Source organism: Colobus angolensis, unplaced genomic scaffold (genome assembly GCF_000951035.1).
Source record: "Colobus angolensis palliatus isolate OR3802 unplaced genomic scaffold, Cang.pa_1.0 Scaffold4, whole genome shotgun sequence".
Taxonomy (NCBI): Eukaryota; Metazoa; Chordata; class Mammalia; order Primates; family Cercopithecidae; genus Colobus; species Colobus angolensis.
Window position 1 is genome coordinate 11,879,885 of NW_012117376.1, and position 26,062 is coordinate 11,905,946.

A 26,062-nucleotide genomic window follows, 5' to 3' on the forward strand; every position below is an offset into this window, starting at 1 on the left:
TCCCCCTCCGTTCGCCACAACATTGTAGTAAATTTCTATTGGGCCGCGCCGGAGGGAAGGAGGGGGCCGGGCCCGCGGCCCGTCCGCCCATTGGCTGAGGCCAACTTCTAGCTCCTCTTGTTTCTCCCCTCCCTTAGGCCGGTAAGGAGAGGAGAGGGGAAGGAAAAAGAGGAAAAGGCAAGGGGCTGGCCGCGTGTGCGCACGCGCAAGTCGAACCCGGTCTGGAGCTAGGGTGTTCCGGGATCCCGCAGCACCCACGTGGGACATGAGGCAGCTAGAGCCCTGGACGGTGAGGTCCTTTCTTCCTTCCAAGTAAGAGGCCGAGATGTGGAAGCCTCAGGGAAGTAACTCACGTAGAGGTTGTAGCCAGGACTGACTCCCCCTAACCGCTTAGTGACCTCGGGTAAGTCATTCAGCTTCTCTGCGCCTCAGTTTCCCCATTCACTAGTTTGTCTCTAGGCGCCCTTCCCACCCTGACATTCGATGAGACTTTACCTCTCCTGCCAGCTGTGTAAGGTCTGAAACGGAAGCTAAGTGTTGAGGCCACGCCAAGACTGATCCTGTCTTCTGCATTTAAGGGTCTCCTAATTCCCCCCTGGCAATCTCAAAATTATAAAGACCTAGCTTCCGAGGTCTGGTCTCCAGATGAACTTAGGGTTGCTCTGACAATTGCTTAGTGGGTCTTTATTTCCTTCCAGAAGTATCAGAGACCCCTTGACCCTTCCTACTCCCTGATAGGCTGGTCTGTGAACAGGCTTCGGACCCACAGTGCAAAAAGAAGGCTTTTGTTTGAAGCATCATACCTAGAAGGTAAGATAGGATCTGGTGTTCTATTTTAGAGATGAGGAAACTGAAGCAGAGACTTAGAACTGACAGGATAAGAAGCCAGGCAATCTGACAGCAGAGTCTGTAGACGCCAACTAGACATTCCTGATATCTAATCACAGCTCCTTCACAATCCCAGCACAGCCTCTGGAAACAGATTGCCTGGGTTCAATTCTTAGTCTCCAGCCCTTCCTAATGATTTGATTTTCATTTTTCTTTTATTTATTTATTTATATTTATTTTTGAGACGGAGTCTCGCTCTGTCACCAGGCTGGAGTGCGGTGCCGCGATCTCGGCTCACTGCAACCTCTGCCTCCCGGGTTCAAGCGATTCTCCTTGCCTGAGCCTCCCGAGTAGCTGGGACTACAGACGTGCACCACCATGCCCAGCTAATTTTTATATTTTTATAAATATAATATTTATATTTATAGTAGAGACAGGGTTTCTTTTCTTTTCTTGTTTCTTTTTTGAAATGGAGTCTTGCTCTGTCGCCCAGGCTGGAGTGCAGTGATGCAATCTCGGCTCCCTGCAAGCTCCGCCTCCCGGGTTCATGCCATTCTCCCGCCTCAGCCTCCCGAGCAGCTGGGACTACAGGCGCCCGCCACCATGCCCGGCTAATTTTGTTTTTGTATTTTTAGTACAGACGGGGTTTTACCGTATTAGCCAGGATAGTCTCGATCTCCTGACCTCGTGATCCGCCCTTCTCGGCCTCCCAAAGTGCTGGGATTACAGGCTTGAGCCACCGCGCCCGGCTGCCTCATTTTTCAACACCATAAAAGGGGATAACATGTCCAAGTAGCTGGGACTCCATAGGAGGCTGAGATGGGAGGATTACTCAAGCCCAGGAGTTCAAGGCCACAGTGAGTTAGGATCATGCCATTCCACTCCAGCTTGGGCAACAGAGCAAGACCCTATCTCTGAAAACAAAAACGAGGGTTGGGGACACCTGTAGAGTTACTGTAAGAATTAGGCCAGGTATGGTGGCTCATGCCTGTAATCCCAGCACTTTGGGAGGCAGAGGCAGGCAGATCACCTGAGGTCAGAAGTTTGAGACCAGCCTGGCCAAATGGTGAAACCCCATCTCTACTAAAAATACAAAACTGGGCCTGGTGGCAGGCGCCTGTAATCCCAGCTATTCTCAGAGGTTGAGGCAGGCGAATCACTTGACCCCCGGAGGCGGAGGTTGCAGAGAGCCGAGATCGTGCCATTGCACTCCAGGTTGGATGACAAGAGCAAGACTCCATCTCAAAAAAAAAAGAAAGAAACGAAATGAGTTAAAATATGTAAAGGACTTAGTGCAGTGCCTAGCTCATAGTAAGATCTATGTGTGTTAATTATTATTACTATTCAGAGACTAAAATGTGGACTGAGAGGTGTGGAACTGGCAAATATAATAATATATTTGTTAAGCATGCAATTGTTGTCAGCACTGAGCTGAGCACGTTATATAAACTGTCTGTTTGAAACATCATAAAACCCCTTGAAAACCACCTGACTACACCATCTAAAACAGCCTCCACTCAAACACCCTTATCCTGCTTTAATTTGCCTCATAGCACTTACCCTACTTGACTTTCTACGATATATTTATCATTTATTGTGCCTCTCAAATAAATTGCTGTAATCTAGACCCACTAGACTGCAAGCTCAGGAAGGCAGGGACTATATATGTATTCATATCCCAGAACAGTATACACTCAATAAATATTTGTTGGATGAATTAATGAATGTCCTCATTTTATATACAAGGAAACTGAGTCTTAGTGAGGTCAGGTGACTTGGCCAGGATCATTCTGTGTACTCGGGGTGAAGCACCTGTTTTTTTTTTTTTTTTTTGAGAAGGAGTTTCGCTCTTGTTGCCCAGGCTGGAGTGCAATGGCACCATCTCAGCTCACCGCAACCTCTGCCTCCCAGGTTCAAGCGATTCTCCTGCCTCAGCCTCGCAAGTAGCTGAGATTACAAGCATGTGCCACCACGCCTGGCTAATTTTGTATTTTTAATAGAGACGGGGTTTCTCCATGTTGGTCAGGCTGGTCTTGAACCCCCAACCTCAGGTGATCCACCCACCTCAGCATCCCAAAGTGCTGGGATTACAGGCATGAGCCACCGTGCCTGGCCGCACCAGTTCTTGAATATTCTGGTCTCCTGCCTCAAGTCCTCAGGTTCAGCTGTGCTTTTTATTCAGAGTTCTAGTCCTACCACCTCTGTGCCTCAGGCTTCCTTCACCAATCAGACAGGAAAATCTAGTATCTTGAAGGATGAGTACAGAAGACCAATCACCAGTGGCTTACCATCTCCACCACCACCAAGTTATCCAGCAAATTCAGTCATGAAAACCCCGTATTCTCTATGCCATGAAGTGCTAGCCAATGGCACATCTAATTGGATGCAAAGAATATGTAGCATTTAATAATCATTACCCTGAAAATAAGTAGAGGTCTCAGGCTAACAGAAAAAGGCTAGACACAAGGCAGATATGAACCACTCTGAAATTCAGAGCGCCATGCAATGACACACCAAAATCCATTGGCCCAGTCTTTAGAATCTGAAAGACCTGAATTCCAGTGCTGGCTTGTAATTCTTAGCCTGCAGATGAAAGGGCTTTGTAAACTGTAAAGTACTAGCCACACATGCGGAATTTTTGTTATTGTAGACACATATCTTCACTTGTTAGGCTAAGTGCCCAATCTCTGAGTGTTACCAGGCCTATCACATAGGAGAATGTGGGGGTATAAGTAATGCCTAATATGAAGGCAGAAAAACTACCTTTACTCCTGGGCCCATCTGCCCTCTCACCAGATATCTGCAAACCAGATATCCAGTCCCGGCTCACCCTGCAGAGGCTGCCATCAGATACCAAGGGTAAAGGTCCCAAGCACCATCTCTAAGGCTAATTTCCTAGACAGAAACAGCTCTGCTCCACGCTCACATCTGTGTGGCAGCTGTGCTATGCTCCAAGCTCCAGGATGGGGTCCCTAAGGGCCATCTCTATCTCGTCTGCCAGCTGAGCCCACCATTACCTCCCTACCCCCTACCCCTCGTGTTCCTTCCTAGGGAATACAGGCCCCGCTAGCTGTCTGTTAGCCCCTGGAGCAGTCAAGGGCACTAAGAAAAAAAGAAAAAGAAAAAAAAGACAGCGTGAAAGGGTCTTAATCCTTCCCCGCTGCAAACTGAGCCCAGGCAAAAACAAACACCAGCTGCACATAGGAGGATGAAATTAGATGGTGAAATTAGGTGGTGACCAGTGGGAAAGGCCAGGGAGCGTAGATGAGGCCTCAGATGACCTGGTAGAGATGAGATTGGAAGAAAGGGGGGAGGAGCGGGAAAACCATACCCAAATCTGGGACGTGGGCGGATTAGGGACACAGCTGGCCTGAAGCCCCAGTGATAGGGCACAGGGAAAATGTTCGTCTGTTGTGGAGGGTGGCAAGAGATTGAAGAGGGCTTTGAAAAGCTGGGCTCACCAGCAAAGTGTTCTGAACAGTACTATTGAATGAAAACTGATGCTGGTACCAAAAGTACATGAAGAGTAGTGTTTGCCATCCTGCCCATGGCCATAAAAATCACAGTCATTTTAGACTTGTAAACACAAACAATAAATCAAACAGGCTATAATGGGATGGGGAATTACCATTCATACAGTGGGATGGGGATTATTTTTACTAGTAGTACTTGACTTGTTCATAGAAAATTTAGAAACACGGCTGGGCGCGTTGGCTCACGCCTGTAATCCCAGCACTTCGGGAGGCCGAGGCGGGCGGATCACGAGGTCAGGAGATCGAGACCATCCTGGCTAACACGTGAAACCCCGTCTCTACTAAAAATACGAAAAATTAGCCGGGCATGGTGGCGGGTGCCTGTCATCCCAGCTACTTGGGGGGTTGAGGCAGGAGAATGGCGTGAACCCGGGAGGCAGAGCTTGCAGTGAGCCAAGATCACGACAGAGCAAGACTCCATCTCAAAAAAAAAAAAAAGCAAGAAAATTTAGAAACACAAGAAAAAATGTAAGTCACTATAGAGCCACCAGTCGAAAATAACTATCATCAATATTTTGGGACCTTCCCTTTTAGTACCTTTTCTTATATGCATACTTTTTTTTTTTTTTTTTTGAGACAGTGATCTCACTCTGTTGCCCAGGCTGATATGTAGTAGCATGACTACAGCTCACTGCAGCCTCGACCTCCTGGGCTCAAGCGATGCGATCCTCCCACCTCAGCCTCCCAAGTAGCTGGGACTACAGGCGTGCCATTGTGTCCAGCAAGTTTTTTTTTTTTCAGCCCAGATGTCTTTTATTTATTTATTTATTTTAACACCTATTATGCCATGAATTCATAGGGAATAGGTTCCAGCAGCTCAGGCTCCTTCCCATTGGTTCTCACAAAGTGTGCTTCTCTGGGAGGAGCAGGCTGGCGCTTCAGTTGGACCCAGGTACCTTTCTCTTTAGCCTCTTTCTTTTTCTGATCATTCTCCTTCACGCGTTTCAGGAAGCTGTCTCAGCTCTTAGAGTGCTTAATGTGCTCAATACGCACATTAATTCTCTTGGCAAGAATCTTGCCCTTAACTTGTTTGTTTACATCAATGCCAACAGCATGCTGGGTAACATTGTAGACTCTTCCAGTTTTGCCATGGTAACACTTGTGGGGCATTCCTTTTCGAACAGTACCCATTCCCTTGATGTCTACGATATCACCTTTCTTATAGATTCGCATATACCGTGGCCAAAGGAACAACTGCATGTTTTCTAAAAGGCCCAGAGAACATATATCGGGTGCCTCTCCCCTTTCCCTTTGTGTTAGTCATTTTGGCGAATTACTGGAAGAGGGCGGTTCCAGCCAAAAGGGCGCAAATTTTTTAATTTTTTGGTATAGACAGAGTCTCATAGTGTTACCCAGACTGGTCTCAAACTCCTGGGCTCAAGTGATGGGATTACAAGCATGAGACACCACACCCACCCTTATGTATACTATCTATCTATCTATCTATTGTATTTATCTGTTTTTGAGACACGCTCTCTCTGTTGCCCAAGCTGGAGTACAGTGGTGCAATCATGGCTCACAGCAGCCTTGACCTGAGCTTTAGCAATCCTCCCTACTCAGCCTCCTGAGTAGCTGGGACTACAGGTGTATGCCACCACGCCCAGATACTTTTTTTTTTTTTTTTTTGAGATGGAGTCTTGCTCTGTCACCCAGGCTAGAGTGCAATGGCGCGATCTCGGCTCACTGCAAGCTCCATGTCCCAGGTTCACGCCATTCTCCTGCCTCAGCCTCCCGAGGAGCCCGCCACCACGCCCAGCTAATTTTTTGTATTTTTAGTAGAGAAGGGGTTTCATCATGTTAGCCAGGATGGTCTCGATCTCCTGACCTCGTGATCCACCCTCCTCGGCCTCCCAAATTGCTGGGATTACAGGCGTGAGCTACACGCCCGGCTGATACTTTTTTATTTTATTGTTTGTAGAGATGAGGTCTCCCTATGTTGTGGAGGCTAGTCTTGAACTCCTGGGCTCAAGCAGTCCTCCCACCTTGGCCTCACAGACTGCTAGGATTTGTAGTGTGAGCCACTGCACCTGGCCTTATTTTTATTTATTTTATTTTTTATTTACTTTTTCAAGAGATAGGGTCTCACTCTGTTGCCCAGGCTGGAATGTAGCTGTGCAATTATAACTCACTGTAGCTTTGAACTCATGGGCTCAAGCAATCCTCCCACCTCATCCTCCCAAGTAGCTGGGATTATAAGCACCGGCCACTGCACCTAGCTTCTTATTTGTGTACTTTTCAGTGTACATATATTAAGTCATATGAAATTGCTGATTTTATAGGTTAAAAATGATCAAATATGAACAATTTCATATATCTCAACCTAATGCTTTTTGAAAATTTAGACCATATTATTTTAGGACTGACCTTTTTCTTTTTTTTGAGAGGAGTCTTACTCCATAGCCCAGGATGAGTACGGGTGGCCCAATCTCGACTCACTGCAACCTCTGCCTCCTGGATTCAAGAGATTGTGCTGCCTCAGCCTCTAGAGTAGCTGGGATTACAGGTGCCCGCCACAACGCCCAGTTAATTTTTTTTTTGTATTTTTACTAGAGACATGTGGGACAGGCTGGTACTGATCTCCTGACCTCTGGTGATCCGCCTGCCTCGGCCTCCCAAAGTACTGGGATTACAGGCATGAGCCACCAGGCCTGGCCTAAAACTGACTTTTTTCATTTAACAATATGTTGTGAACATTTGTATCATCATTTTTAACAATGCTATCAAGCGGATATATCATAATTTAGTTCACCCTACTATTGGACATTGAGTTTGTTTCCCATTTTTCTCTTAAAAATGATACTTGGGCCAGGCGCGGTGGCTCATGCCTGTAATCCCAGCACTTTGGGAGGCCAAGGCGGGTGGATAATGAGGTCAGGAGTGCAAGACCAGCCTGACCAACATGGTGAAACCCCGTCTCTACTAAAAATACGAAAATTAGCTGGGTGTGGTGGCGCACGCCTATAATCCCAGCTGCTTAGGAGGCTGAGACAGGAGAATGGCTTGAACCTGGGAGGCAGAGGTTGCGGCAAGCAGAGATCACGCCACTGCACTCCAGCCTGGGCGACAGGGCAAGACTCTATCTCAAATAATAATAATAATAATAACTTTTTTTTTGAGATGGAGTCTCGCCCTGTCGCCCAGGCTGGAGTCCAGTGGCACGATCTCAGCTCGCTGTAGCCTCTGCCTCCCAGGTTCAAGCGATTCTCCTGCCCCAGCCTCCCGAGCAGCTGGGATTACAGGCGCCCATCATCACACCCGGCTAATTTTCATGTTTTGTAGAGACGGGGTTTCTCCATCTTGGCCAGGCTGGTCTGGAACTCCTGACCTCAGGTGATCCACCCGCCTCAGCCTCCCAAAGTGCTAGGATTACAGGTGTGAGCCACTGTGCCCAGCCATAGCAATTAGATTTATGAATTATTTTCTATGTGACAGGCACATAGTAAGTACTTTTTAAGCATTATTGCATTTAACTTCTTAACAATAATACTTAGGCAATATTATTAGCCTCAAGTGCAGTTGAAGAAACTATAGCTTAGATAAATTAGGGGCTGTGCAGTGGCTCATATCTATAATCCCAACACTTTGGGAGGCCAGAGTTGGAGGATATCTTAGGGTCAGGAGTTCGAGATCAGCCTGGGCAACACAGTGAGACCTCATCTCTAAAAAAAAAATTAAAATTAAAAAAAAAAAAATCAGCTGATCTGGCACTAGCTTTGGAGTCTAGGAAAAGAAAAAAGAAAATAGCCAAGCATGGTGGCACCTGCCTGTGGTCCCAGCTACTTGAGAGACTGAGGTTGGAGGATCACTGGAGCCTGGGAGGTCTAGGTTGCAGTGAGCCATGATTGCACTATCACACTCCACCACTTTGTGACAGAGCAAGACCCTGTCTCCAAAAAGAAAAAAAAAGGCCAGGCACAGTGGCTCACTTGTCAAGGAATGCCTTAACAACCATCCACCAGGTCCACTTTTACAGTTTCAACCTTCTTCCCTCTGGCCCTTGTTTCTTCGGATGTCTACACAGCAACCCCAATGCATAGGGGTAATGTAATCCCAGCACTTTGGGAGGCCGAGGGAGGAGGATCACTTGAGCCCGGGAGTTTGAGATCAACCCAGGAATTTGAGATTAACATAGTGAGACCCCATCTCTATTAAAAAAAAAGAAAAGTTAGGTGATTTGCCCAACATCACAGCTTAAACTAGGTCTGTCTGATGCCACTGTCCTCTATTACATACCGCTTTCATATCACTCTCAGGAAAGCACTGGAAATGACGTGAATGAGTAATATTAACATCTGTCCCAAGACCTCAGGGAAAGGCTGTCATAGCTACTTCTGATTATAGCCCTGGGACATTCAAGGAGAGACCCACTGATGTGGCCTCCCATGACCCTCTCCAACCCTATTCTCTTACCAGCTGCAACGAGCCTAATGACCCTGATCCAACAAAGCCTCAGCTCACTCAGCCTTAACCCACTAATTCTCTCTCACTAGGGGAGGGAACCCTTAAGGCATACAGGGTTTTCCAAGAAACAGGCTCTATGCCACCTACTAGCTGACACCCTTCTAAAACTGGTAAAGTCAGCCTGGTCCAACCCTCACTTGACAGACAGGGCAGAAGGGAAGATATAAGGAAGCAGGGGTATTGGGGGCACAGAAATTGCCAGGTTTGACTTGCCCCAAGATCCTCCAAAGCTGCTACTATAGGACAGGTCCTGAGCTGGCCAGCTAGCATTTGACTAACCTCAGTTTCCAAGACTTCCGGTGACTGGGAGCACTTTAGTGGGGAAGAAATTGAGAAATTGGGGCCAGGCACAGTGGCTCATGTCTATAATCCCAACAGTTTGGGAGGCCGAGGCAGGCGGATCACTTGAGGCCAGGAGTTGGAGACCAGCCCGGCCAACATGGCGAAACCCCATCTCTACTAAAAATACAAAAAATTAGCCGGGTACAGTGGTGTGCACCTGTAGTCCCAGCTACTCGGGAAGCTGAGGCAGGAGAATTGCTTGAACCCAGGAGGCAGAGGTTTCAGTTAGCCGAGATCGTGCCACTGCACTCCAGCCTGGGCAACAGAGCAAGACTCCGTCTCAAAAAAAAAAAAAAAAGAGAGAGAAAGAAAGAGAGGTCATAAGAGAGACTGCAAATAAGTTGTAGCCTTAGTTCCACCATAAATTCGCTGTATGACTCTAGGCAAGTCACCTACCCTTCCTCAGCTCAGCTGCCACAACAAAATACCATATATTTAGTGACTTAAACAACAGAAATTTATTTTCTCGCAGTTCTGGAGGCTGGAGTCAGAGATCAGCCATGGCCAGGTTCTGGTGAGGGTGCTCTTCCTGGCTGGCAGATGGTCACCTTCTTGCTGTGTCTTTACATGGTGGAGAGACAGCAAGTTTTCTGGGGTTTTTTTGTTTGTTTTTTGGGTTTTTTTTTTTTTTTTTGAAACATAGTCTGCATCTAACACCCAGGCTGAGTGCAGTGGCATGATCTTGCCTCACTGCAACCTCCACCTCCCGGGTGCAAGCAATTCTCCTACCTCAGCCTCCCGAGTAGCTGGGATTACAGGCATGCACCACCAGGCCTGGCTGATTTTTGTATTTTTAGTAGAGATGGGGTTTCACCGTGTTAGCCAGGATGGTCTCGATCTCCTGACCTCGTGATCCACCCGCCTCGGCCTCCCAAAGTGCTGGGATTACAGGCATGAGCCACTGCACCCAGCCTTTTAGCCTCATTTTATCGCTTTGGGAACTGACGTCAGAGAGGTGAAGTGATTTGTCCAGTGTCACACAGCTAGGAAGGGGTATAGTTGGGAAGCCAGCTGTGTGTGAGTCCGGAACCCAACTCCTTGCTCAAACACTATCTTGCCTCTCTTCCCTAGTGAGGTCAAGCAGGCATCTTTATCTCTGTCTGACAGATGAGAAAGCTGAGGCCCAGCAAGAGGTAGTGACGTGCCTAAGAACACACAGCAAGTTGCTTACACAGCGACTTAAGCTCAGGCTCCTGAGTCTCAAACCCAGGATAATTTCCTCCACTTACAATCTTGAGCATCAGAAAATGCCCCCGTGTTCACTGGACATTTGGAAACCCTACACCTAGCTCCTCTGAAAGTGTGGGGAACCCCCTCTGTACCAGGCCAGGCATACAGACCTACGGGTCTTGGGGGAAAACATTGCAGGATACTGTTCGGGGAAAATAGCAGTTGAGCTGGTGACCCATGTGCCCCTAGCTTTGGGCACCTCCGTCTTGATCTCCCTAAATCATGGACCCCAAGCTGGGAAGGGGAAAGTTCCAGAGGAAGCTGCTCCAAGCCTGGTTCCCAGTGTCTAGCACAGCTCTCTGCTATGATTTCTGCTGAAAAACAAAAAGCTCAATCCTCTAGGCCTAAGTGCTAATTACCAATAATGACATAATAACCATTGCGGACCCAACAGCCAAACAGCCCCAACTAGAAATTCTGCAAAGCTCAGGCTCCAGAACAAAAGATTTGGGCACTCCAATTGAAACTGATGCCCTGGCAGAAAATGTCAGAAGCAATCAGAAGCAAAAGAACCTCAGGGTTGACCCAGCCACAGTATGATCTGACAAATGGAAAGGATAATGACCACTCACTTTTTCTCTCATTCATACATTTATTGAGATTCTACTGTGTACTCAAAATATTCCTAGATCTGGAGAGAATAGGCTTCATATAGTCATTAGTTTACACGCTAAATACTTACTGAGTACTTCCTATGCACCACGCACTGTTCTAGGTACAAGGGATGTAACATTGAATAATACAGACAAAAATCACCATCATCACAGAGCTTACATTCCAATGGGAAGAGAGACAATAAATAATAAAATACAGGATGTCAAAGAGTTGATAAGTGCTATGGATAAAAATAAGCAGAGAGTCCTGAGGTTAGAGGACAGAAAGCCGTTACAAAGTAAAATAGTCAGGAGGCCTGGTGTGGTGGCTCACACCTGTAATCCCAGTACTTTGGGAGGCCAAGGGGGAAGGATCACCAGAGGTCAGGAGTTCAAGACCAGCCTGGCCAACATGGCAAAACCCCATCTCTACTAAAAATACAAAAATTAGATGGGCATGGTGGCATGTGCCTGTAATCCCAGCTACTCAGGAGGCTGAGACATGAGAATCCCTTGAACCTGGGAGGCAGAGGTTGCAGTTAGCTAAGATCGCGCCACTGCACTCCAGCCTGGGCAACAGAGGAAGACTCCATCTCAAAATAATAATAATAATAATAATATAAAAATAGGCCAGGCGCAGTGGCTCACACCTGTAATCCCAGCACTGTGGGAGGCCGAGGCTTGCAGATCATGAGGTCAAGAGATCAAGACACCCTGGCCAACATGGTGAAACCCCGTCTCTATTAAAAACACAAAAATTAGCTGGGCATGGTGGTGCACGCCTGTAGTCCCAGCTACTGGGGAGGCTGAGGCAGGAGAATTGCTTGAACCCAGAAGGCGGAGGTTGCAGTGAACTGAGATCGTGCCACTGCACTCCAGCCTGGTGACAAAGCAAGACTCTGTCTCAAAAAATAAATAAATAGTGCCGGGCGCAGTGGCTCAAGCCTGTAATCCCAGCACTTTGGGAGGCCGAGACGGGCGGATCACAAGGTCAGGAGATCGAGACCATCCTGGCTAACACGGTGAAACCCTGTCTCTATTAAAAAATACAAAAAACTAGCCGGGCGAGGTGGCGGGCGCCTGTAGTCCCAGCTACTCGGGAGGCTGAGGCAGGAGAATGGCATGAACCTGGGAGGTGGAGCTTACAGTGAGCTGAGATCCGGCCACTGCGCTCCAGCCTGGGTGACAGAGCGAGACTCCGTCTCAGAAAAAAAATAAATAAATAAATAAATAAATAAAAAGATAGGAAAGGTCTTATTGAGAAGGTGACATTTAAACAAAAAGTTTAAAGAGATGAGAGAGAACAAGCTACAAAAGTGTTTGGGGGTAGAGTATTCTGTGTCAAAGGACTAGCAAGTGCAAAGGCCCTGGGGTGGAAGTGTGCTTGACGGGCTTGCCTGGGATCATGCCTCTAGTCATTAATAGCTGAGGGGCCTGGTGGGAAAGGAATCAGACACAGACAGACTAATGTACTTAAACTCTATTTAGCCTCAGGACAACCCAGGACGTAACATTTTGCCCACTATTCTCACCATCTCACAGAGGCATGAGACCAAGAGAAGAGAAGTAAATGATCCAGCCAGGTGCAGTGGCTCGTGCCTGTAATCCCAGCACTTTGGGAGGCTGAGAGGGGCGGATCACTTGAGGTCAGGAGTTCAAGACCAGCCTCGCCAACATGGTGAAACCCCATCTGTACTAAAAATACAAAAATTAGCCTAGTATATGCTTGTATTCCCAGCTACTTGGGAGGCTGAGGTAGGAGGTTCGCTTGAACCTGGGAAGCAGAGGTTGCAGAAACCCGAGGTCATGCTGCTGCACTCCAGCCTGGGTGATAGAAGGAGACTCCATCTCAAAAAAAAAAAGGAGTAAATGATCCCACATCACACAGCTAGAATAGGCAGGTCTGTCTGACTCCACCTTTCTGCTTCTAGTCTCTGGCCTATCTGTGGAAACTAAATATTTATTGAGTGAATGAATAACGCAATCAATCCTATACATTTCTCAAGTCCTTCCTTCTTAATGAACTCTTTTATGACTTCTTGTTATCTCTACCAATCATAGAATAATGATGACAACAACGACAATAATAATTCCAACATGTCTGTCAGCTACGGACTGAGTACTTCATACGAATTATTTAATTTAGCCCTTAAATAATCCTATGAGAAGATGCTCATATTTTTCCCATGTTATAGGGGAAAAAACGGAAGCTCACTTAGGTAAAACAACTTGCAAGAGGTCTCACAGCTGGTAAGGGATGAAGCTGGGATTTAAACCAAAGTCTCTCTGCTCACAAATCCCTACTTGTAATCCTGTAGTATTAGTAGAAACCTCTGACCTCAATCCATCCCCTTCCTTTTTTAAATCAGAAAATGAAGGCTCAGGAAGGGTAGGTAATTTGCCCAAGATCTCACAGCATAGAGAGCTAGGGGGCTGGTGTTCCTTCCACTCTACCATCTTTTGGGACTGTGAACCAGGTTTTCTCTTTTAGGCCTATTTCCCAGCCTCTGTGAAAGTCTTGAAGTCATCTAGCTCCCGAGGATGGTTCCAAGGAGTTCACAGTCCATCACTGTCCCCCCAGCGTAAGCCTGGATGGCATGGGGCCCTTCCTACTCTCTGCTTTTCCTGAATGCCTGCAGTGGCATCATCGGAGGCTGTAGAAGGGAACCTGTCTTGGGTGGGGCTAGCGTGTCCCAGGAAAGGGGGAAGAGGGTAGGGAAGCATAACAGATGCTGAGCCTCCTGCTTTAAAACTGGCTTATCAGGTACAATTTGTTCAATAGAAACCGTAGCAGATACTCCCAAGTCCCTAGATCAGGAAGGGGAAGGGCAGAAGAAGTTTTTAAGAGGCAGCAGCTATAACAGCTTCCTGCCACTGAGGACTCACTAGGTGCTTTCTGTACATTATTGCCGATCCTTTCTGTAAAATCAGTGCCACTCTACAGTGGAGAAAACTGAGGCTCAGAGAGGTAAAGTGACAGCCAAGACCACTGCACCACATGCATCTATGGGACAGTGCACAGAGGGTCTGGAGACCTGGGCTTCTACTGTATGACCTTGCACCAACAGACACTTGCTCTGATCTGAGGTCCCTGTGTCTGTTCCATAAGGGACTTGGTGGCTAGCGTCTGTTGTATGATCCAGAAGGCTGAGGGATCCAGCTCTACCCTGACCACCAGACCTCCAGAAATACTGAACATCACACTCTTCTCGCAAGTACCAGAAAAAAAGGGCTTCCTTATCCACTCCCAGAGGGGGAGAAAAAAAAGCTATCTATTTTCTATTTTCTAAATATGTGTCCTGTTTCAAGGCTGCTGCTGGCTTTGGCCTCCAGCCAGGGCAGGGCCTCTAGTGCAGGGAGTGGGAGAGTGCCCAGGCCTCAGGACTGAGAATCCTGGGGCCCAAGGCCAAGGCAGGCAAGGGGCAGGAGGGGCGCCAGCTTGGCAGTGGGCCAGGACCCCTCTGAAGACGGGCTTGTTTCTTTTTTTTTTTTTTTTGAGACGGAGTTTCACTCTTGTTGCCCAGGCTGGAGTGCAATGGCACGATTTCAGCTCACAGCAACCTCTCCCTTCCAGGTTCAAGTGATTCTCCTGCCTCCCAGTAGCTGGGATTATAGGCATGTGCCACCACGCCCAGCCAATTTTGTATTTTTAGTAAAGACAGGGCTTCTCCATGTTGGTCAGGCTGGTCTCGAACTCCCGACCTCAGGTGATCCGCCTGCCTCGGCCTCCCAAAGTGCTGGAATTACAGGCGTGAGCCACCACGCCCAGCCAGGTTTGTTTCTTAATATTTTCCTTCTTTTCTTGGCTAGAATGGGCTGCCAGGAGAGGTAAAGGGGAAGCAGTGGGCGGGATCAAGAAGATTGAGGAGTCCAAATAATGATGGCTTAATTAGCTCCTGTTTATGGGTGCCCAATACTTACAGACACTGGGCCAGGCCATTTGTGGAGATTATCTCATTGAAGCCTCCGCCCTTCTCTGGGAGGAAAGCCTGCTGTTCCCACTTTACTGAGGCGGAAACTGAGGTAGACAGGGCAAGTGAGTGACTAGAGGTCACATGGCTTTTCAATGGCAGGGCTGGCAGGGCAGCCAGGTTATTGACTCCTGAGAGAGGCAGCCACTTGAATGGGCTGGGATGGTGGAGGGGAGGGGAGAAGGTGGGAACTCAAGGGGAGGAGCAGCATGGGAAGGCCCCAGCAGTCTCTCTGAGCAGAACAGGCAGTTGTGAGGGTGCAGGAAGGAGAGGGGAGCCAGTTACATCCCCAAAGCCCTGCCTGACGTGGGCGTTACTTCCCTGACCAGCCTCATCCCCTGTCACTGCCTGCCTCTCCCTTTGTGCTCCAGCCACACCGACGACTGTGTTCATCTATCCTGAGCACAGTATGCAGGCTTGAGCCTTTGCACATGCCATTCCCTATACCTAGAAAGTTGTTCCCACCATTGCCTACTTAGAGAGCTCTTACTCATCCTTCAAAGCCCAGCCTAGCTCTTTTCCCCTTGATGCGCCTGAGTTAACCACCTGCTCCCCTGGGCTCACTCTCACATGGCAGTTCATCCTTAAGGAGTAGGAACACTGCGTGAGTCACCTTTGTGCCCCCAGAACCTAGCCCGTCAGTTCTCAATAAATGTTTACTGTCTTTAGTTGTATTTTATTTATCACTGAATCTTCGAGGCAAGCAAAACAGATTTTCTTATTCTCACTCTCAAGGCAAGGAAAAGGAGGGCAAGAGAGAGGGAGTGATAGGAGTACCTTCTTTCTTTTTTTTCTTTTCTTTTTTCTTCTCCTTCCTTTCTTTCCTTCTTTTCCTTCCTTTCCTTCCCTTCCCTCCCTTCCTTCCTTCCTTCTGATCTTCCTACCTACAGGGGTTTCACTTTGTCAAGCAGGCTGGAGTATAAATGTGCAATCACAGCTCACTGCAGCCTTGACCTCCTGGGTTCAAGGGATCCTCCCACCTCAGCCTCTTGTGTAGTTGGAATGACAGGCACATGCACAATGCCCAGCTGATTTTTGTATTTTTTGTGGAGATGGGGTTGCTCCATGTTCCCTAGGCTTGTCTTGAACTCCTGGGCACAAGTGATCCTCCTGCCTCAGCCTCACCAAAGTGTTGGGATTATAGGTGTGAGCCACCAGGCCTGGTGATTCCTGAGGTTGCAGACACTCAGTAACACTGGTAGGTCTAGAACCCAGGGCTTTTCTGCACCACACAGCTCCTGCCTGGCTCCCACCCCAAAGAGGTCTCATCCCTACCAGACCTACCAGGATCACCACAAGGGACCCCCAAGATAGGAGTGGGTGCCCTGGGCCCTGGTGGCCACAGGCCTTGCCCCAGTGTTCAGCTCAGGCATAGCTGCTGCCTAAGCTGAGGGGAAAGGTAGTGAGAGCAGCTAAATAGCTTTTATCCTCAACCCAGCTGTGCCTCCTCCTCCCAGATATGTCCCTCAGGCAGAGACTCCAGTGGGCCCCACTGGCCCCAGGCCCCAAGATCTCCCTCTGGCCCTCTCCTCTCCTCCCTGGCCACTGCAGTTGATTATCATGCCCTGCTGGCTCTGCCTCCTAAACAGACTTCACATGGCCCACTGCTCCCCATCCCATGGCACAGTCCCCAGCCCAAGATCTCGGCATCTCTCACCTGAACAGTTCCCCCTGCCCCTGTCCCTGCCCCTCCCTACTTACTATCCAGTGACTCCCCATTGCCATGGGTCAAGTCCTCCTCACTGTCATGAGCCTATCTCTTCAGCTGCATTTCCCCAAGTGCAGGTCATGGCTGTGTAACTTGGCACATGCAGTTCCTTCGACTAGGAATGTCTTTTTTCCTGCCCTCTACATAAGAACACCTATTCAATAAACGTGGTGTTGGTGGTTTCTGTATCCTTCTTCCCAACTAGACTCCAAGCTCCTAGTGGGGAAGGTGGGGAAGGACTACACAGATTCATCTTTGGGCCCCATGCCCAGCACAGGGCCTGACATAGAGGAAAAGCAGATGACTAGGAAACGGAGGTACATTCTTACTTCCATGAGGCCACCTCCCTCCCTTCACAGGCCTTCAGGAGTCTGTCAGACTAGGCTGCTATCCACCTATCCCCAGAAGTTCTCTCCCAGACCTGGTCTCTCCCGTCCCAAGAGGAACATCTTTATAATCCCCAAATCATATTCATAATTATAATAATGACAACCATTGCTACTATTTGTTGAATGCTCACCATGTGCCTCATTATTTAATCCTCACAAGAAGCCTAAGAGGTAGGTAGGTTCTTTTATTTTCCCCATTTTACAGGTAAGAAAACTGAGGCTCCATGAGGTTAGATATCTTGCCTAAGGTCACACAACTGGTAAACAATACATGTGAGATTCAAAGCCAGGTCTGTCTGACCCTCAAGCAGCAAGCTGTCTAGCCTTCTCCTGTTTTCTATTATCTTTTCTCTTTAAAACTCTTACAGCAACAGGCCTGGGTGGGGGTGCAGTGTGTGTGTGTGAATTTATTCATCCGACGAACACGCCAGTAGCTCCCACCAGCCCTGTACTGGTCACTGGCGATAGACAAAGAGAATTTAGATGTGCACTCTACCTCCTTGAGAGAGATAGGAGAGTTTCACATTAAGAATTTGGGCCTTAGGGCCAGGCTCGGTGGCTCATGCCTGTAATCCCAGCACTTTGGGAGGCCGAGGCAGGTTGATCACTTGAGGTCAGGAGTTCCAGACCAGCCTGACGAATATAGGGAAACCCCCATCTACTAAAAATACACAAATTAGCCAGGGATGGTGGCGCATGCTTGTAGTCCCAGCTACTGGGGAGGTTGAGACAGGAGAATTGCTTGAACCCAGGAGGTGGAGGTTGCAGTGAGCCGAGATTGCACCACTGCACTTCAGCCTGGGGCACAGAGTGAGACTCCATCAAAAAAAAAAAAAAAGAATTTGGGCCCTGGAGTGAGCAGGCTTGGTTCTGAGCCCCAGCTGTACCCCTAAAGAACTGTGGGATTCTGGGTGACTCATTTGGCTTACCCAGTGCCATGAAGCGGGGATAATAATGCCTGCTTCAGCGGGTCTCCTAGGTCACTAGGAGGAATGCATGAGATAATGTGTCTGAAATAGCACGAAACCAGCCCAGCCCATAAGAAATAGCCAATAAGGCCGGGCGCGGTGGCTCAAGCCTGTAATCCCAGCACTTTGGGAGGCCGAGACGGGTGGATCACGAGGTCAGGAGATCGAGACCATCCTGAGCTACATGGTGAAACCCCGTCTCTACTAAAAAATACAAAAACTAGCCGGGCGAGATGGCGGGCGCCTGTAGTCCCAGCTACTCAGGAGGCTGAGGCAGGAGAATGGCGTAAACCCGGGAGGCGGAGCTTGCAGTGAGCCGAGATCGGGCCACTGCACTCCAGACTGGGTGACAGAGCTAGATTCCGTCTCCAAAAAAAAAAAAAGAAATAGCCAATAAATGGCAATAATACACATGATGACTAGCAAGTCCCAGGCTCCCTGGGCCACGGTGGGATATAATTCTCTAGGGCCCTCCCTAGAGTCGCCTCAGCCAGAGCCAAATAGGAATATGGATAATAATGCCTAATCCACCTATTTTCTAATTAAATAATTCTTCAAGGGAGGTGTCTTTTCATAACCCTACTTTACAGGTAAGGCAACTGAGGCAGAGAAGGGGTTACAGAACCAAGTCACACAGCGAGAGTGGCTGAGCTGGAACCTCCACTCAGCTCCTCCCACACCAGGCAGAGCCCAGCCCTTGTCCCAGGGTCCTGGTCAGCCTGCTGGGAAGTTCAGGGGCTCCTGCGATTCCAGTCCCAGCTGGGTGAGAAGTTAAAAGTAGGAGAAATGAGCCAGAAAGAGGAACACATAGTCCCCTCCCAGAATCCCAGGATGAGCCCAGGGCTGGGAAGTTACCAAATGGGGCCCTGTGCTGCGCTCTTCTCATCAACTCCTTCCCACACCTATGTGTTGTGATATGTACATCACAGATGAGGTCTCCAAGACTCAGAGAAGAGCATGCCTTGTCCAGGGTCACACCTGGATAAGGAAAAGTGGCAGTACTAGAAGGGCAGAGTCCCTCCTCATCCCTCCAATTTCTGCCCCAGATCTTCCCAGCTGCCTCTCTTCTGATGAAAACTAGAGGCTCTGTCACTCCCTCTCCAGGAAGTCCAGTTGCCAGGCCGCTCTCTGTGCTAATTGACACATGCTTGGTTCTTGGCCCCTTACTAAGTTCAGAAGACCCAGAGCTCACTTTACCAGAGCCCTGATCCCCAAGAAAGTCACAGTCTATTGAGGAAATAGATAGGGAATTTACATCACTATCTATAGATAGAAAATAGGGAATTCACGTCACTATCTATAGAGAGAAAATAGATAGGGAATTCACATCACTGAGCCCCTATCATGCTGGGCCCTTTTGTCCATTAGCCATTTAATCCAATACAAAGCACATTGATAGGCACACCGTAAACCATCAATAAATATGTTCATTCCTTTGGAAACATTCAATGAGCACCTACTATGTGCTACTATACTCTAGGTGCTGGAGATACAGCAGTGAACAGATGAACAAAAAATCCCTGCCCTTGTGGGGCTTACACGAATGAAAGAACAAATACACTTGTGTCCCGTAAGTATTCATATTCTTATTTTGCAGACGTGAAACTGAGATGCAAAGAATCACCCACCTGTAAGTGACAGAAAAAGGATTCTATTCCAGCCCAGTCTGCCCCAAAGACCTTTGCACTGTAGCATGTGACCAAAAAATCAGCACCCAGTATGTTTAATTGGTAGGCCCTGCTTGTGGTAGGATCCTAACTTCACAGAGTGCCCTCTCAGCATTTCTGCCCCTACCCCCGGGCCTCTCTTTACACCTCCCAGTGGCCTCAGAGCCACAGGACATGCATTAAAATCAGCTCACGTGGCAGTCGTTAAGTCAAACCATTACTCACCCAGAAGCAGCCATCGGGGTCACGCAGCCGGTCCGGAAGAGGCCGTGGAGCCATCACCACAGTGGCACATGGAAGCAAAGGACAGCAGTGAGACACACAGCACAGCCAAAGAAAAAGTCCTGTGGGGCCCCTTCTTCAGCTAGGGCCTGGGCCAGGAGGGAACCCTGCCCTCCCTCTGCCTCTGGGGTCTTGCTGGGGCAGACAACCTAGTCAGCAATAATCTGATAATCCACCGTCAGCTCATCAGGCCGCCAGGGCCCAGTCCACTAGAAGCAGCAGTGTCCCTGTGAACAAACATTAACTGAGCACCTGCTGTGTGCCAGGGGTTGGGGATACGGCCTGAAGAAGACAGACATGGCCCCTGCCCTTATGGAGCCTACAGTGTAGTGAGGAGACAATCATGTAAATAACTATTGAATTACAACTGTGATGACTGCGTCAAGGAGGAGACTTTAAGAACCTAAGCCAGCCGGGCATGGTGCCTCACACCTATAATCCCAGCACTTTGGGAGGCTGAGGTGGGAGGCGTGCTTCAGCTCAGGAGTTCAAGACCAGCCTAGATAACATGGGGAAACCCCATCTCTATAGAAAATACAAAAATTAGCTGGGTGTGGTGGCACGCCGCTGCAGTCCCAGCTACTCGGAAGGCCTAGGTAGGAGGCTCCCTTGAGCCCAGGAGTCCAGGCTGCGGTGAGCCGTGATCACCCCATTGTACTCTAGCCTGGGCGATAGAGTGAGACCCTGTCTCGGAATAAAAGAACCTGACACTTGCAATCCCAGCACTTTGGGAGGCCGAGGCAGGCAAATCACTTGAAGTCAGGAGTTTGAGACCAGCCTGGTCAACATGGTGAAACCCCATCTCCAAAAATACAAAATTAGCCAGGCATGGTGGCAGGTGCCTATAATCGCAGCTACTCAGGAGGCTAAGGCACAAGAATTGCTTGAACCTGGGAGGCAGAGGGTGCAGTGAACCAAGATCGCACCACTACACTCCAGCCTGGACAACAGAGTAAGACGCTGTCTCAAAAATAAAAGAAAAGACAAGCAAAAGAAAGAAAGAAAAAAAAAAGAACATGGGAAAATTCTGACTTCACTATTTATGGCTCTACCTTTTGTGACATTGGGGCCATTTTGTTTTGTTTTGTTTTGTTTGTTTGTTTGTTTGAGACGGAGTTTCCCTCTTGCCCAGGCTGGAGTGCAATGATGCGATCTCGGCTCACTGCAACCTCCGCCTCCTTGGTTCAAGCGAATCTCCTGTCTCAGCTTTCCAAGTAGCTGGGATTATAGGTGCATGCCACCAGGCCCGGCTAATTTTTGTATTTTTAGTAGAGATGGGGTTTCATCATATTGGTCAGGCTGGTCTCAAACTCCTGACCTCAGGTGATCTGCCCCCCTCGGCCTCCCAAAGTGCTGGGATTATAGGCTTGAGCCACCGCACCCAGCCTCATTTTTACTTGTCTATGCTTCATTTATTCATCTGCAAACTGGAGATAGTATCAGTATTCACCTCACAGGGTTAATGTGAGGATTAACATGGGTTAATACATGTAATACGTCTGGAAGGATGCTTGGCACACAGTAAACTGTTCAGAAGCGTTTGCTATTGTCATTACAGGGGCTGTTGGCATGGGTTTCAGAGGGACCCAGCATGGGTGACCTACCTGACAAAGTTGCTGTAGGGGGTTAATGAGACAGTGAGAGGTGAAGTTGAGTACAATGCTGGGTACCAGCAGCCCAGCAACTGCGCAATAAACGGTGGTGTTATTCTTAGGGCTTCTCTCCAGCATAACCCCTGGATAAAGCATCTCAACAGAGGAGCTGTCGGAAATGCTCCCACCATCACAAACACAAACCCAGAACTGCAGCTTTGGACTGAAAAATGACCAGCAATCACATTCTCACCTGATTTTACAAATGCCTCATCTCCTTTAACCTTCACAACAACCCAGCAAGTGGACAAAGGAGAAACTGTTACTACTCCCACTTTAAAGATGAGGACAGTGAGGTGAAGGGACTCTCCTGTGTCCTCAGGGATGCCACTTCACACCTCCAAGCCTAGTTAAGTGGCCAACCCAGGATTCTAGCTCACAGCTGCCTGGATTTTGTTCTCTGGGTTTTCCCTTGATTTGTTTCCCTTCAGTCTCTGGGGTACTGGCTGCACAGCCCCAGACAAGCCTTTGAACCTCTCTAACCTCAGTCTGTTCATCTGAAATATCTGTCAAACAGCTGGCACAGGATCCAAGCTGTTCCTGATCCAAACTCTTCCTTCACAGACTCAGTCACTGTCACTCCAAGCCCTCCTCTAACCCTTTATCCTATTACTGACCTCGGCCACTAACCGGGCGGTCAAGGAGTGTCTACACTCATTTAAGTCCATGCTTTACAGATGGGGAAACTGAGGTCCAAAGTTGGCCACATACCCAAGGTTGCCTTTCAGTGCCCGGTCTGGCACCCGGGCAGTAGCTGGGTGGGGTTGCCCCTCTGGGGATACCCCTAGTGGGCCCTGGCTGACCTGGAGGTTGCTCCCTCTGCCCCTTTCTCTCTATGCTGGGCCCAGGGGCCACCTAACAAAGGCAGCACAGCTCGTTCCCCAGCGCCCCAGCCTCAACATCCCAGAGCTCAGAGCTTGCTCCAGTAGGGGTCAAACAGTTCCATAGGTAAGGGCTGAGCAATGTGGGCACCTCAGTACCCATGGGGTGGAGTTTAACTTAGTTAAGTCTGGGCTTTGGAGTTGAACCTAAGTTCAAATCCCAGCTCGGCCACTTCCCAGCATTGTGACTTTGGTCAAGTCTGTTCAGCTCCCTAAACTCCTGCAAAACAGGGATAATATTTCCCTCATGAGGTTGTAAGGATTGAATGAGTTAATGCAGCATATTAAATGCTTAGGACAGAATGTTGTGCATAGTAAGTGCTTAACAGGCAGTGGCTATAATTATGATTAGAGAACAGAGGCCAAGAACAGGACTTGTGGGCCCATGATACTCTGCCTTCATCTTGCTCCATCCTATCCCCTCACGTAGGGTGAGGGTAGAGGGTAGACTAAGTCCCAAACCAGGTCCTGAGGCTATAGTAATAGGTGCTGGAAGACCCATAGAGACTTTAGACTTATCTCCCATACTCATGTCACAGAAAGGGAAACTGAAACCCAGGGAGAAAAGTGACTAGCCCACAGACTATAAAGGAGTGGAATTCCACCCCCCTTTAATAAATATCAGAATCAGCCAGGCACGGTGGTTCATGCCTGTAATCCCAGCATTTTGGGAAACCAAGGTAGGCAGATCACCTGAGGTCAGATGTTCAAGACCACCCTGGCCAACATGGTGAAACCCTATCTCTACTAAAAATTTAAAAATTAGGCCGGGCGCGGTGGCTCAAGCCTGTAATCCCAGCACTTTGGGAGGCCGAGACGGGCGGATCACGCTGAGGTCAGATGTTCAAGACCACCCTGGCCAACATGGTGAAACCCTATCTCTACTAAAAATTTAAAAATTAGGCCGGGCGCGGTGGCTCAAGCCTGTAATCCCAGCACTTTGGGAGGCCGAGACGGGCGGATCACGAGGTCAGGAGATCGAGACCATCCTGGCTAACACGGTGAAACTCCGTCTCTACTAAAAATACAAAAAAAACTAGCTGGGCGAGGTGGTGGGCGCCTGTAGTCTCAGCTACTCAGGAGGCTGAGGCAGGAGAATGGCGTAAACCCGGGAGGCGGAGCTTGCAGTGAGCTGAGATCTGGCCACTACACTCCAGTCCGGGCGACAGAGCAAGACTCCGCCTCAAAAAAAAAAAAAAAAAATTTAAAAATTAGCCGGGCATGGTGGCAGGCACCTGTAATCCCAGTTACTTGGGAGGCTGAAGCAACAGAATTGCTTGAACCCAGGAGGTAGAGGTTGCAGTGAACAGAGATTGTGCCACTGCACTCCAGCCTGGGCAACAGAGTGAGACTCTGTCTCAAAAAAATTAAGTTAAATTAAATTAAAATTAAATATCAAAATCTTAGGCCCTGGGAAAATTCTGAACTCCCCTATCCCCAGGAACTGTCATACAGACCCATTCTGCAAACACCTAACAAATCTCAGTCCACCGTAACTCTACGATGAGCCCTCTGTGAGTATCCTGCTCAGCTCTGTGGCTGGCAGACCTGTATATGGTGCACAATACGTGCTCAGGAAAGGCTTAGAGAATAACCAAATGAAATTCGCTTTGGTTCCACACCTCTGCTCAGGCTTCCTCTCCAGAAGTCTCTCCTTGCATCTCCCCTCCTCACTCCCACCCCAGCCTCTGTCTCACCCTGCAGCCTAGGTTCCATCAGCTGGGCTCAGCTTCAGCCAACAGAGGTCTGGACCTCCATGGGGCCTGCACAGTGTCAGCATCTTCCTAGCTAGATGGATGTTCCTGCCCAGCACGGCCAGCCAGGCTCCTGGCCATGGTCCATTCTGCAGAGAGGGTGCTGGCCCTGCCCTGCCATGTCTCTACCCACACTGGTCTGGGGAGTAAGGCAGCCTGGGTGGGAACTTCTGTTGGCACCTGGGGCCTACAGGAGGGAGGCCAGGCCTGGTCTAGGAGGTGGATGGATGGGCCAATCAGGAGACAGCCGGGTGTGGGGCCTCCTGGCCTTAATGAGTACCACCCACACACCCAGGCACTCCACCCATGCCCCATGTTGCTGGGACCTGGCAGGTGGTGCCTGGCTCTCCTGTACATACAGTGGAAACCTCAGGGCTTCCCCACTCCATTCCCTTCTTAAAACACACTACCGGCCTGCTATCAGACCAGCTACCATTCTGGTCTGCATACACATTGCTTTATTTGATGCTGCTTATGCCTGCAAGGTCCAGATTATTGACAAAGGACAAGCCTGGGACTCAGAGAGGTGAAGTGACTCATGCAGGGTCACACAGCAGGAAAGTGGAAGGGTCAGGATTCAACCCAGTTCTGCTGTGTGCAGAGCCTACCAGGCACTGGATGTCCCCTTTCCTCCCTCCCTCTGCTCCTTTCAGCTTCTGGCTCCCTTTCTTCTCAAACCTCCTACCTCCTTGCTCAAAGTTTCTCCGTGCTTAGAATTAATAATTCCCGGCCAGATGCAGTGGCTCACGAGGTCAGGAGATGGAGACCATCCTGGCTAACACAACGAAACCCCGTCTCTACTAAAAATACAAAAAATTAGCTGGGCGTGGTGGCGGGTGCCTGTAATGCCAGCTACTCAGGAGGCTGAGACAGGAGAATGGCTTGAACAGGAGAGGTGGAGCTTGCAGTGAGCCGAGATCAGGACACTGCACTCTAGCGGGGGGACAGAACAAGACTGTCTCAAAAGAAAAAAAAAGAATTAATAATTTCCACCTCACACCTGCTTTAACGCCTTATTTACAGTTATTTCTGAAGTGTCTGTCTGACACTCAGGAGAGAATTCAAGGCAGGGAGTGACCCCAGTGGGTGCTCCTTAGACTTGTGGGTCTGTCATTCTATATCCCCACCCCTCTCCCCAACATGCAGAAGTCCCTTGGGCCTCCTCCTGCTGGTTTCTTCCCCACCCAGCCTCCTACCAAGACCATCCTCCCGGCCTGGAACTTGGTGGAGGTAGGGCGCTTGCTGAAGCTCCGGGGCGCGTGCCAGTGCTCTGGCCCCTCCCCAACCCCTCCCGCTCCCCTTCAATAGCTGAGGACCTGACCCTGACGAGACACTAGGCAGCTTTCACAGGGACTCCCAGCTGCCTTAAGCCCAGCCCCAACGAGGCTCTGTCCAAGCCTCCTCCTTCTGGAGGAGAGGCGGAGAGGGGATCGTCCGTTCCCGAACCCAGGAGTTGTGGGTCCCGGAATCACCTTCCCCAACCCTCCTCTCCCCTCCCCACTTCTGGAGCGAGCTCGGGCTCGGGTTGGTCTGGACAGGTCCCTGCCCTCCAACTAGCTGGAGAGGAGGGGTCCTGTCCCACCCTGAAGAGGTGGGGCCTGCCAGGAAGTATAGGTGAGGGCGAGACAATTCTTGAGGAAAGAGGACACAGACAGGAAGAGACAGCCAAACAGAGACGACAGATGAGAGAGACAGGGAACCCACGGATGAGAGCGAACCGGAGCCTGAACCGGACAGAGAGACCCAGGAGACCCAGACAGAGGGAAGTGCCCTAGACCAAGCCTGGCAGGGAGGGTGTGGGGC

General features: G+C 49.2%; 1 protein-coding gene across 1 annotated transcript in view; it reads right to left on the minus strand.

Annotated features, from left to right (window-relative positions):
- Window positions 1–26,062, minus strand: part of EPB41 (erythrocyte membrane protein band 4.1) — a 253,110-nt gene that overhangs the window by 226,352 nt on the left and 696 nt on the right. The window lies entirely within an intron of this gene.